We start from the raw sequence: 12,268 nt of genomic DNA, 5'->3' as shown, positions 1-12,268 counted from the left end.
TTGTGCAATGCTTAATATTTAATTTGCATTGTATTTGCTTTTTGGCATTGATTTATTATTCATTACATGTTATATATGTGTCTGGTATCCATGATTCATGTGAACGTACACTGTATGGGGACCTTGTGTTTATTAGGGGACTTCAACACTTTATTACAATTACACCTTACACCTGGGCTTATCGTAGTACTCCAGTTCACATATTTATGTCTTGTAGTAGGTTATACAACAAGACTGTATATAGATTCCTTTCACATGTTCAGTTTGATTTTCCTATAGTGAGGATTTGTTTGGTGATACCTCCATCTTATGTATTGCTGTGATGACTTAGTGGTTAACTACTGACTGTAGTGCACAGGGTCCTGGGTTCAAGACCTGCAAAGGCTGTTTATTTTGTTTCTGGCAAGAACGGAGGCTGTTGCATACAGAGTGATTAAGGCACTTTTAAGCACTTGTAAGCGGGTTTGCATGAGGGTAAGCTATGCTAACCTTCGGTTAAATATGCTTACAGAGAGTTAGCTTCAGTATTGCTTAACCTGTGTGCGCATTGCTTACCTGGCCGCAAACAGGCTTAAACCCACTTACTAGTGCTTACATATGCTTACTCCACCTTACTACTGCTTAATAGTGCTTACACTTGCTTACTAGTGCTTACTCCCACTTACCACTGTGCTAATTTAGACAGTTATGTCTAATGGTTCTTGGGAAGGTAGGGGATTTGGAAGCTGTATGGAGTTATCATTCATTACACATTTTACTTTCCATTTCTATCCCTGATTCCTGTGTACATATACTGTATGGGGTACATGTGATTATCTATGGACTTTGCAACATTATGACACTGACACCTCAAATCTGCATTTAATGCAGTACTCCAATTCACAAATATATGTTATTTAGTAGGTTATGCAACTAAAAATATTGGTCATAAAGTGATTTGACATGGAAAATGGAATGTGCTGCAGTGGGATTCGAACCAGGAATGACTGCTCGTAAGACGAATGCTCTTCCCACTACACTATTGCTGTACTGCTTCATTTGCATATATCTTGCTTTTTATCTTCTTCTGCCATTTAAGCTGCATTAACCGTAGCTAAGTGATGGGCAAACTCGCGCACCTATGGTTAAATTTAATCTGTTTCATAAAATAAAAATCTTTATATTTGTTGTTTTAACTATTGCTCTTGTACATGTGGGGGGATGTTGCTGGTGTATGTGTACACCTATGAGCGGTCTTGCTCAGTCTTTTAGGACTTGTCTGCTGTTCTTCATTGCAGGGGCGTGTATATTCTGAGAGCTCTACTCTCAGACACGCCCCCTGCATTCTTACACGCTCTGTGTAAGATTAAAAGCTCAGGCAGCACGCCTTCATTAATATGCATGGCGCATTGCCGTCCTTCTCCTAAGCGGCCGCTTCCGTGCAGGACTAAGCTAGTCCTGCATGGAAGGGTAGTGAATCCAGGGGGACTATGTCTCTAGCTGCCTTGAAACTGAAAAATACCATCTTTTATTGCGTAGCCATTAAGTAATTTAATTTCAGCTATTTTTCTAAAGTTAACCTCCTGTATTCCAGTTTCCACTGTTAAAATAAAATAATAAAAAAAGATATATATATATATATATATATATATATATATATATATATATATATATATATATATATATGGGTCCCCTTCAGTAGATCGAATGTTTATAAGTTCGAACCTCATATGGCTGAGACCATATGTTCGAACTTGTAAAAGTCCGATCTGACTGAATGGAGATCTCTGTAAAGAACGGAAAGGGAAGATTTCCCATTTCTGCAATGCAGTGCGATCTCGGAGTTGGTATATTTAAGTAAGGGGGTATGGGGGTGCAGGGGGGCATAGCCCCCCTGCTATAGATGTTTAGTTTTTTGGTTTTTGGTTTTATGTGGTTTTACATCAGTGTTCGAACTTTTACGAGTTCGAACATATGGTCTCGGCCTATATATACACAAACACACACACACACACACACACACACACACACACACACACACACACACACACACACACACACAGACAGTTACAATAGTGCATGCAGATTTCTGTTCTTTAGCAGGGCACACTGCGGTTACATTTTACGCACAAGCACTTTATAAAATACATTTTTAACACACATCTATACAGACCAGTTTGATATACACATGACATACAGTTGTAACACAAGTATCTTTTATAAATCATGTTGATATTCACATATGACATATAATTATTTACAAAATTCCAGCTAGCTGTGCTGGCAGTATCTCCCTTCATCACAATATCAATGTCCAGAAAGTAATTCTCTTAGGTGATCTCTATCTAGACTGACTAAGTTATCTGAAATCCCAAGTCATCAGAACAACCAGATCACATAACCTCTCTCAATGGACCAGGCCTTATATACTTACCACAACATTTTCCTGTTTAACACCATACTAATGAATATACCTGAAAATCTGTAAGAATTGCAAGTACTTCCTAATTCCCTTAATGACCACCATTCTATTCTGTTGTCATGGTCCCTCAAACACAAAAAAACTCTCACCACAAATAATCTGAAGTCAAACCATCCCAGAAACCTCAGCTGACAGCCTCAACAGTGATCTAAACAGAATTGACTAGTATTCTCTACAACTGTTTTGACCTAACGTCTGTACTCTCTACTTTCTATAATATACCTGTCCCAATCTAAGATGGACAAAACCTCCTCAAAATGCAAAAATGTGTCTCTCCTTCTCCACAGATAGCCATCCAACTCAGACAGCTTATAAGAACCTGAAACAAATCCTGGGCAGAGTGGAAATTCAGTCCTTCTTAACTGGACAACTTAAATAGCTGCATTAAGTTGAGAAAATGAACTAGAGTAGTCACCAACTAAACTGAACCAGAATAATGCAGTTCTGTACAAACCATCTACTTCAGACACCTCAAGAAATTTTTGGAAGTCCTGAAAAAATGGCTTCCTTCAATATAGTTCCAAATTCCAGCTAAGGCCCTAAACTTCTACCTTCTCTTATCTCTGAATTTTACACACAATATCAGCAATACCCCACTGCTCATCACAATATTTCCCCCAATATCCCAAGTGCTACCCTTTCTTCCCTGGCACAAAATATTTGACTATTCCCAATTTCACTTCAAATTCATAAACAGTAGGTTCATAGGTTCATAGGTTCGTACTAGGCTATCTGCCCTAAGGCATTTATAAGCCTAGCCAGAGTGTATGTGGCTTACACCACCCCTTAGGATGAGAATACTACGCCCTTTTAGGGTTTAGTTTACTATGCCTCTGTCTAGTAGTGACACAGAGATGACCCCCGGGGTAAACCTATGATCTCCCATCCACTCGTCGAGATTTCTCTTGAATAGAGTCAGTGAGGGGCTCTGCCTAACATGGACTGGGATTCTGTTCCAGAGTGTGGGGAGCCTCTGGGTTATGAATCTGTCCCTCCAGCACGTCCTATTTATTTCTGTGTTGAGGTTTAAGTCACTTGTTCTCGTGGCTCTGATGGATTTGGATTTTCTGAGGTGGAGCATGTCCATTAATTCAGGATTGGACATGGCCTTGTACGTCAGGCACAGATCACCTCTGAGTAGGCGGTATGCACTGAATAGAGCTGGAGTTTTTCAGTCGGGCAGCATATGACATATGTTTAAGACCCTTTATCCTCTTGGTGAGGAACTTTTGGGGTCTTTCCAACTGCTGCAGGTGTCGGGTGAGATACATCCCAAATGGGGCATTGTACTCAATCATTGGCCTGATAAGAGAAGAGTACAGGGCACAATGACCTCTCTTGATCTAGATGTGAAACCCTTCATGATAAGGTGGGCAATATAGAAGGTCTTCCTAACCACTTTGGCAATGTGAGTGTCAAATGAGAGGTTACTGTCAACCTGGGTCCCTAGGTCCCTGATTACCTCTTCCGCTTAATGGATTACCGCCTATGTGGTAATTTGTCGGTACCTTGTTTTTCCCAAAGGGTATGACTATACATTTTTGGTGTTTAGCTTAAGGCCATGGCTCTGGCACCAATTGTCCGTTCTATGAGGCCTCTCTGAAGGATGTTTGTGTCCTGGAGTATCAATTATGGCCCAGTTTGCAGTCATCTGCGAACTTTGTCAGCCACAATCCTCCTATGTTTGCCTGTACCTCAGAAAAATAAATGCCGAACAAGAGGGGTCCCAGGACTGAGCCCTGTGGGACACCGCTTGTGACTGGCTTAGAGTCTGACATAGCTCCAGCAACTCTGACCCTGTGGGTTCTGTCCTTGAGCCAGTTTGCAACCCATCTTGTGACATATGGGTTTACATTTAAGCTGGTGAGTTTGTCTATGATGCCCGAGTGGGGTATTGTGTCAAAGGCTTTTGCAAGGTCAAGGTAGGCTGTGTGAACTGCCTTACCCTCATCAATGGCCTTAGTGACTGTTTCAAAAAAGTCAACTAAGTTCAAAAGGCAGGATCTGCCCTTGACAAAGCCAAATTGGGTAGGATCCAATGTCTGTAGGTCCCCAATGTCTTTGTTTATGAGTTCCATAATGATCCTCTCCATAGCTTTGCAGACCAGGCTTGTCAAGCTTATGGGGTGGTAATTTCCAGGGTCCATAGAAGCACTGCCTTTGTGAAGTGGGACCACTGTTGCCGTACGCCACTCTTTGGGTACGTATCCTGTAGTAAGGCTAAGATTAAACAGCAGCCTTATGTGTGGGTTTAGTTCCTCTTGGAGTTCATGTAGCACACAGCCCGGGACACCATCCAGTCCCATTGATGCTGTGTTTTTAGCTTTAGAGAGGGCGGCTCTCACCTGGGCATCTGAGATGTTAGGGAGGCTACACTCTGCTGGGATAGTTATTTCTCCTTTTGGGGGGAAATTTGCACTGAACCTGTCTGCCAGAATGTTGGCAATGTCAGTGGGTTCAGTGTATTTTGTGTCATTTTGTACTAACTCTGAGCATATCTGGGAGTTTCCACCCAGGTTTCTAACATAGCTAAAGAAGGCCTTGTGATTGTCTTTTGTGTCTTTTGCAATTTTTCTCTCAAAGTTGGCCTTGGATGATTTTATGAGTGATCGTAGTTTTTTGCTAGTACTGATCAGAGACGCCTTCCCTTTTAGGGATTTTGCTCTGTCATGTAGTAGCTTCCTCCTCCTGTTGTAAAGTTTGTTTATGGCTGGGGTCCACCAGTCCGGGCACCTGCCTTTGGGGGAATGGGGCTTGGTTTTATTTGGGATTGCATGATCCATGCATTCTTGAAGGTGCCCATAGAGGGCATTTGCAAAGGATTCAGCAGTGTGGGTTGTGGTTTCCACTGGCCCAGGGGCCTTGAAGGATACCACTTCAGTCTTAAGAAGTGTGAAGTTTGCTTTTGAGAAGTTCTTCACTGTGGTCTTTTGTGCAGGGGTGGGGGCGGGATGTGGATTTCCAGTGAGATTAATTTATGGTCTGATCTTACCAAAGAGGGATATACTTCCCGTGTGGAGCATTTTGTCCCCATGTTTGTGATGATCAGGTCTAGTATATTGTCTCCTCTTGTGGGAATGGTGACTAGTTGTTCCATTGCATTTGAGTTTATGAATTCTAGAAACCTTTGGGCTAGGGTGTTGGGGCTTGAGTAATGTTCCCAGTCTATGTTTGGGTAGTTGAAGTCTCCCAAAATGATGATATTTGGAGAGACATTCATACTCTCCAGTGTCTTCAGGAAGGCTGTGTGGGGTTCCTGAGTTTGAGAGGGTGGTCTGTAGCATGCTACAAACTGTAAGGCAGTTTTGCCTATGGTTAGTTGCACCTGGATAGTCTCCGATGCTTCAGCGTTGACACTAACCTGGAGGTGTGGGTATCTTTGATGAAAATGGATACTCCTCCTCCTTTTGTGGTTCAGTCCAAGTTTTGGGGCCGGAAAGCATGATATGAGGTAAAACCTGATAGTGCTGGGGTGCTCTCAGGAGCCTTGAACCAGGTTTCAGTCACTGCACAGACATCGATGTTCTCCATACTGAGGAGGGCTTCGAGTGCATCTTGAGGTTTAGACTTCTGGCATTGAGCAGCATTACCCTTAGTTTTTTCCACTTGTGTTTTCTAGGGAGGTAGGTTTGTCATTTGAGCCTTGCCTAAAAAGGCACTATGGGGGTGGCAAGAGCCTTGGCCAATATCCGGAAGCCCAGGGTGACAGGTGCAAGCCATCCCTTGGCAGCGTGGCTTGTCAAGCATGTCATCCAAGCAGACAGATATTGGATCCCCTTAGAATGACACCAGTAATTAAGCCAATTGTTAAAACTGATCATTTTGTCTTTGTACTGTGGCATCATTCTTGGTGAGGGTAAGATGCTGCTCAGGGTCAGGGTCATACCGGCCTGGGCTACATAATCAGAGAGCTCCTCTATGTCTCTTTTCATGTAGTCCAGGGAGGTACATCTCAGGTCGTTCACACCGGCATGTACAATGACTGAGCCATATTTGTACTTGCTGTGGAGTGACCTGAGTGCTTGTGTTATGTGGTGGATTCTAGCTCCCGACAGGCAGCTTACTGTGACCTTTTCCTTGTTCAGTCTGGTGAGCGCAACGTCAGTGTGTCTGACTATGGAGTCACCTATTACAAGTGTGTCTGCCATGTTGTTTGGCCTTAAGGGCTGTGACTGTTTAGCACACTGACTTTGTGAACTATGTGTTGCATGCGCTATGTCTTGAGGTAGTGGTTGCTTGGGTGTCTGTTTTGGAGGCCTCTGTTGTTTTGGTAGATTTTTAATCAGTGCCTCCGAGTATGTTTTTGTGTGTTTATGTGTTTGGTTTGCAGTTGTGATAGTTCTATGTGAGACTGGGTTTGTGGTGTGCGTGGTTACCTTCTCCTCCTGACTGGTCTTGCCAGTACTGAATTGAGAGAGCTCAGCCTCCAGTTTGGCTATATAGTTGCATCTCTCGCATATATTTGTATTTGTTGGGAGGAGGAGAGGGTTGTCTGTGTACATGAGGCAATTGTAACATTGCCTCAAGATTCCCAGATTCACCAGCTGAACAGGAGAGGACGCCAGCAACTGACCCTTTGACATGCTAGAAATAGTGAAAAAGATTGCTGTGTAACTGAGTCAGAAAGGACCTATAGAGAGATGTGTACTCAACAGAATTTAGGTGAATGAAGTACTTCCTTTTGTTTAAGAGTGCTTTACCTGTATAAAAATGCTTTAGGAGCAAGTGCTGAGCTTTTCAGATAGAGTATAGGCTGTTTAGATTGCAAGTAGAACAGTTCTAAGGGAAAAATTGAAGAGCAGACTTGGCGGAGCCAGAAAAAGTTTAACCTTGTTTAACCAGCTGCGCTATGCGACGCATAAAGTGCAAATGCAGATTTTAAGCAGTGAACTGCAAATGAGCTAAGAATGGTCCCAAACAACCAATTACTACAGCTTCTTGTGCTGAGGTCACTTCCCCCAAGGACAGGTAGGCTGCTCAAGGCTCCCCACTCCCACTGGTGAGCAAAGAAACATCCTTCTATCCAAGTAAGGTAATGGACAACACAGGAACTACACCACAGCCCAGAATACAGCAATGCCTGTATACTGGTCTAAACTAGTCGAGAAAGGCGGGAAAAGAAGGATTATTTTTTTGTTTTTTTTTTTGTAGAAATACACAGAAAATGCAGAGACAGTGATAAATTAGTTACACAGGCTAGCACACTTTAGTGGGCAGCCTCCACAGTTAAATTAAACAAACAAACAAGCAAACTTTCGATTAAATTCGACTAAATGTAACTTTAAGTGCAAATTTAAAATAAATGCAGTAATCAGAAAAAAAAAGTTCAGGCTAGTTTAAAGTAAGCAACAGAAGCTATTTCCAGTGAAAAAAGCAAATATACTTAAATCCAGAAGGTAGTCGCTTTTTGAGTTCCTTGCTGCTAGGACCACTCTGTAAACCCACGTGGAGCTTGTCTGAGCAGTATAGCCAGAAAAAAATGCCCAGAGGCGGATTTTAAGCAGTGAACTACAAAAGAGCTGGGAATGGTCCCAAACAACCAATTACTACAGCTTCTTGTGCTGAGGTCACTTCCCCCAAGGACAGGTAGGCTGCTCAAGGCTCCCCACTCCCACTGGTGAGCAAAGAAACTTCCTTCTATCCAAGTAAGGTAATGGACAACACAGGAACTACACCACAGCCCAGAATACAGCAATGCCTGTATACTGGTCTAAACTAGTCGAGAAAAAGTAAAGAAATACTCTTATCTGCCTTTCTTCTACAGTATTTTCATCATACCTTCAGATCAGGGAGCTCATTGTTCAGTAAACCTCTTGAATTTATTTTTAGTTTAGTACTTACTACTGAAACTTTATCCCACATATTTAAGCATGCTATACCTCTTCCTCTCTCTTCAGCCTCTGATTTAAGTCTCTTTTCTAACATGTGCCCCATTACCAAAATTCTCTAAAAGATTACCTTTGATAAAATCCGTGACTATATCACAAAACATGACAATTCTTAACAACAGATAGTATGGCACTCATCATAATTACTGCCAAATACATCCTCACTGAACACATATTCTGTAAGGTTCAACATGATAGCATTACTACAGCTATAGTTCTTGACCTGAAAATGAAATTAAATAAAATAAATAAATAATTTTACACTGTTTTTTATTTATTTTGTATTTGTCTACTGGGATAATCCATCTGGGCAACAGAACCCCTTTTCAGCAGAGGCCTGGGAAGAAAAGCTGTAACAGGAAGTACAAAAGTTACAGTTGAGAAACAATTCAAGCAGCAGAATATTTAAACTAGGGACCGATCCAAAGCAGGTTACTTGATTAGAGACATTTGCATATTTAAACAGTGAAAAAGGGAAACCAAGACAGTTCTAAATTCAGATTAACCAGGAGCATGGCAGGTTTCTTGATCAGACATCTGAGACAGAATACAGACAGTTAAGATATCAGAAGTATATCCTTTTGGGGGTGCATGTGGGAGGTAGGTTGTATACTGCGGAGTGGGTAGTTGAGATAGATTTTAGTTGTTTAGCTAGTATAGTGGTAAAGAGCAGGGTAAGCCAGAGGATGTACGTGAGTCCATCTATGTGTCAGTAAGGTATTGTCTGAGCTGTGATTTAAAAGCTGATTGGCTATTCGTTTATCATGATCTTCTCCTTCAGACACACACAGAGACCGACTTCTGCTTGGAAGTAATGCAGTGGTTCCTTAATTACCTACAAAGTCTTACACAATCATACATTCTCTCTGTCTTAGGACCTAAGAAAACTCCTACTACTGGAATAACTAGCAAAGGGGTCCCCAATGATCTGTACTTGCTCCTCTTCTCTTTTCATGAACGATCTGTCCTGTGACCTCCCTGTATTAATTGTACTCTACACCCAGATGACATTGTAGCACTGAGAGGAGACAAAAACCCTTCCTCTCTGCAAAAAGATCTCCAAGATAACTTTGCAACTATTTTAAATTGGCTCAACACTAATACATTTACAGTAAACACTGAAAAAAACTTCACTGATACTTTTTGGCACATATTCCACCTGTATAATACCTGTTATTAATGACAAAATGTTATATCTATTTACTGGAGCTTTTCTTCCCGGGTCTCTGCTGAAAAAGGGCTTCGGCTCAGTCAGCCATTCCTGGTCAACAAATGTAAAATAAATAAATAAATAAATCAGAAACTACAATAGATGAAATATTTCAATATCTCTGATTCCTGTCCCTGTAGTGAAAGAACAAGACTACTTCAGTCTACTGGCTAACAATCATGTCAACGTCCACAAAAGCCAAGACACAAAAATGCAAAGTTCTCTCACAACTAAGAATCTGTTATGAAACCTTCAACATACTAACCTCAGAGGCCAGACACTTTATTGCCATCAATTTATTACTTCCGAGACTCGAATACTGCTTGTAATCATATCTCTGTACTCCTCACAAAATATCTCACACCTTCAAATTGCTGAAAACCAAATACTTACATTAATACATCTGCCTAATTTAAGGAATATCACTGCACCACCTTCACCAATGCAAAATGGCTACCAGTAAATGCAACAGCATCCTGCTCCAAAACACTCTTACTTTCCAACTTTTACAAGAAAAACACTTGCCCCTTTTTAAAAAAATGTATTGAATGCTCCCTCATATCCTTCATAGCTCTGATGCTACCCAGCTAAACTGGACTCACTTTACTCCTGCTACCTGTGAAAGATCCTTCACAAAATATTGCCCCCACATGCATAGCCAGCCTTAGGCATAGGCCAACTTGGCGGCTGCCTAGGGCACCACTATAGCAGGGGCACATTTCCAGTATTTATTTGGTGTAGGTAAACCAGGATGGGGGCACCGAATGGTGTGATAGGGGGCGCCATGGTGCCCTTTTGCCTAGGGCACCAGATGACCTAAGGCCGCTCCTGCCCACATGCCCTGGAATTCACTATCAGGAACTATGTGACAAACTGATAGCCTAAAGACATACAAGCAATCCCTTCATCTCACCTCAAATAACAAATGTAAATGCTTCAGAGACACATGGTAATATTTTCCCTCCTCACATCTCTTTGAGTATTACCTGCTAACCTCTACTCTCCCCCATTCTTCCAGACCTCATTTCAGGGAAAACAGATGTATATATTTTCATATGTATTAACTGACTATTCTTTGTTTCCCTTTTTGTCACTTGTTCATCTGTATTACAAATAATGAGAAGACTGGGGGTTTTATTTCAATGCTTTAATATACAGAAACACATCAGGATGGATAGCAGCATCTATAAACACAAATGAACTAACAGACAGAGCTTACATACATACATGTTCACATCTCAACAGCTAACTACAAAATGGCAGTTGACTTGCACATGCTCAGTATTTATACACATGTGCAAGCCTCTGGATAGCTTCTTAAAGGTATATACATACTCAGTGAGCTACACTTTTTGTAAATAAATGGAGTAAATAATGGAGACAAACAGAAACATGCTACAATAACTAAATGGGTGAGAACATCCAAAGTTGTTGGCAGTAGAAACTAGTCAAAAGAATAAAGCAGAAAAGGAGATACTTTTTTATGCATTTCAAAGATAAAGAAAGGAAACACAATAGTAAATATACTGATAAAGCATGGAAGTGATATTAGAGATGACAGAGGCATCAATGAAATGCTAAACAAGTGCTTTACCATGGTATTCAAGGAAGGAAAAAGAGGGATGATTATTATGTTGGAGGATAGTGGGGGGATGGCAATGGGCAAACTGGTTAATAGACAAAGTGAGGGTAGAAATGGAACTGTCAGAATTATAGATGAACAAAGCAGAGAGCCCAGACATGATAAAGGCTAGCAAGCAGGCAGGTAGACTCACTCACAGATTTCATTAACAGATCCGTGCCTAGCAGAGAAGTGCAACATGAGTAAAAAATAGCTTTAACCATCCTGTTGCAAGCCCAGTCTAGGCAATTGAAGAGCTAGCCTGACAGCAGAGGCATGTGCTGTGACAGAGAGGATCCTAAGATAAAACCTTGAGGTCTGTCTATTCTTCTAGATATGAGATGCTAGTGGATGTGGTCTGCCTGGATTTCAGTAATACTTTTGACTAGGTATCACACCAAAGATGAATTCAGTGAGTTGAAAGTTCTAACAATGGTAGCTATCTGAAATGTTGGGGCCTGCTAGAGTGAGTCCCAAAATAGAGATTGAATGGCTGAAAAATCAGACTTACCTGTACTAAGTCCAAGATGGCATTTTTCAGAATATTCCCTTTTCTCCAAGGTATGATGATCCCGAAATTGGTATATATAACTTCGGCAGGGGGGTGTCATGCGGGGGGGGGGTGCTTTCCATCTCTGCAAAAAGAAGTTTTAAGGAGAAGAGTGAATTTCAAGATTCACTCTTCTTCTGGGTTTGCATTTTTTTTTCAACTTATTGGCACTCAGTGTTTTGAGTGCTGACATTTCAGTAGGGAGCCTCTAACAACAGGTCAGCAACTTAGGAAATGGAAAGAGGAATGACTGAGAAGAAGACCTCCATTGGTGATAGTCAATGGAAGGTCTCAAAAGCAAAGAAATTGACAAATAGAGTTGTACAAATGGCAGAGCTGAACCCTCACTTTTCAACATATTCATTTTAGATGTATCAGAGGAGGTAACTAACAGACTGAGCCTATTTGCCAGTGGGTGGCACAAACAGGGCCATAGTCATGAATGGGGCAGAGGCTAAAAAGTCACATGCAACTGCTATACATGTGGACAGAGATGGCTATTGAATATCAATGTATGTAAGTGAAAGACTTTAGACAC

Source organism: Protopterus annectens, chromosome 7.part1 (genome assembly GCF_019279795.1).
Source record: "Protopterus annectens isolate FY-2018-M chromosome 7.part1, PAN1.0, whole genome shotgun sequence".
Lineage (NCBI taxonomy): Eukaryota > Metazoa > Chordata > Ceratodontiformes > Protopteridae > Protopterus > Protopterus annectens.
This window is presented reverse-complemented; position numbering follows the sequence as displayed.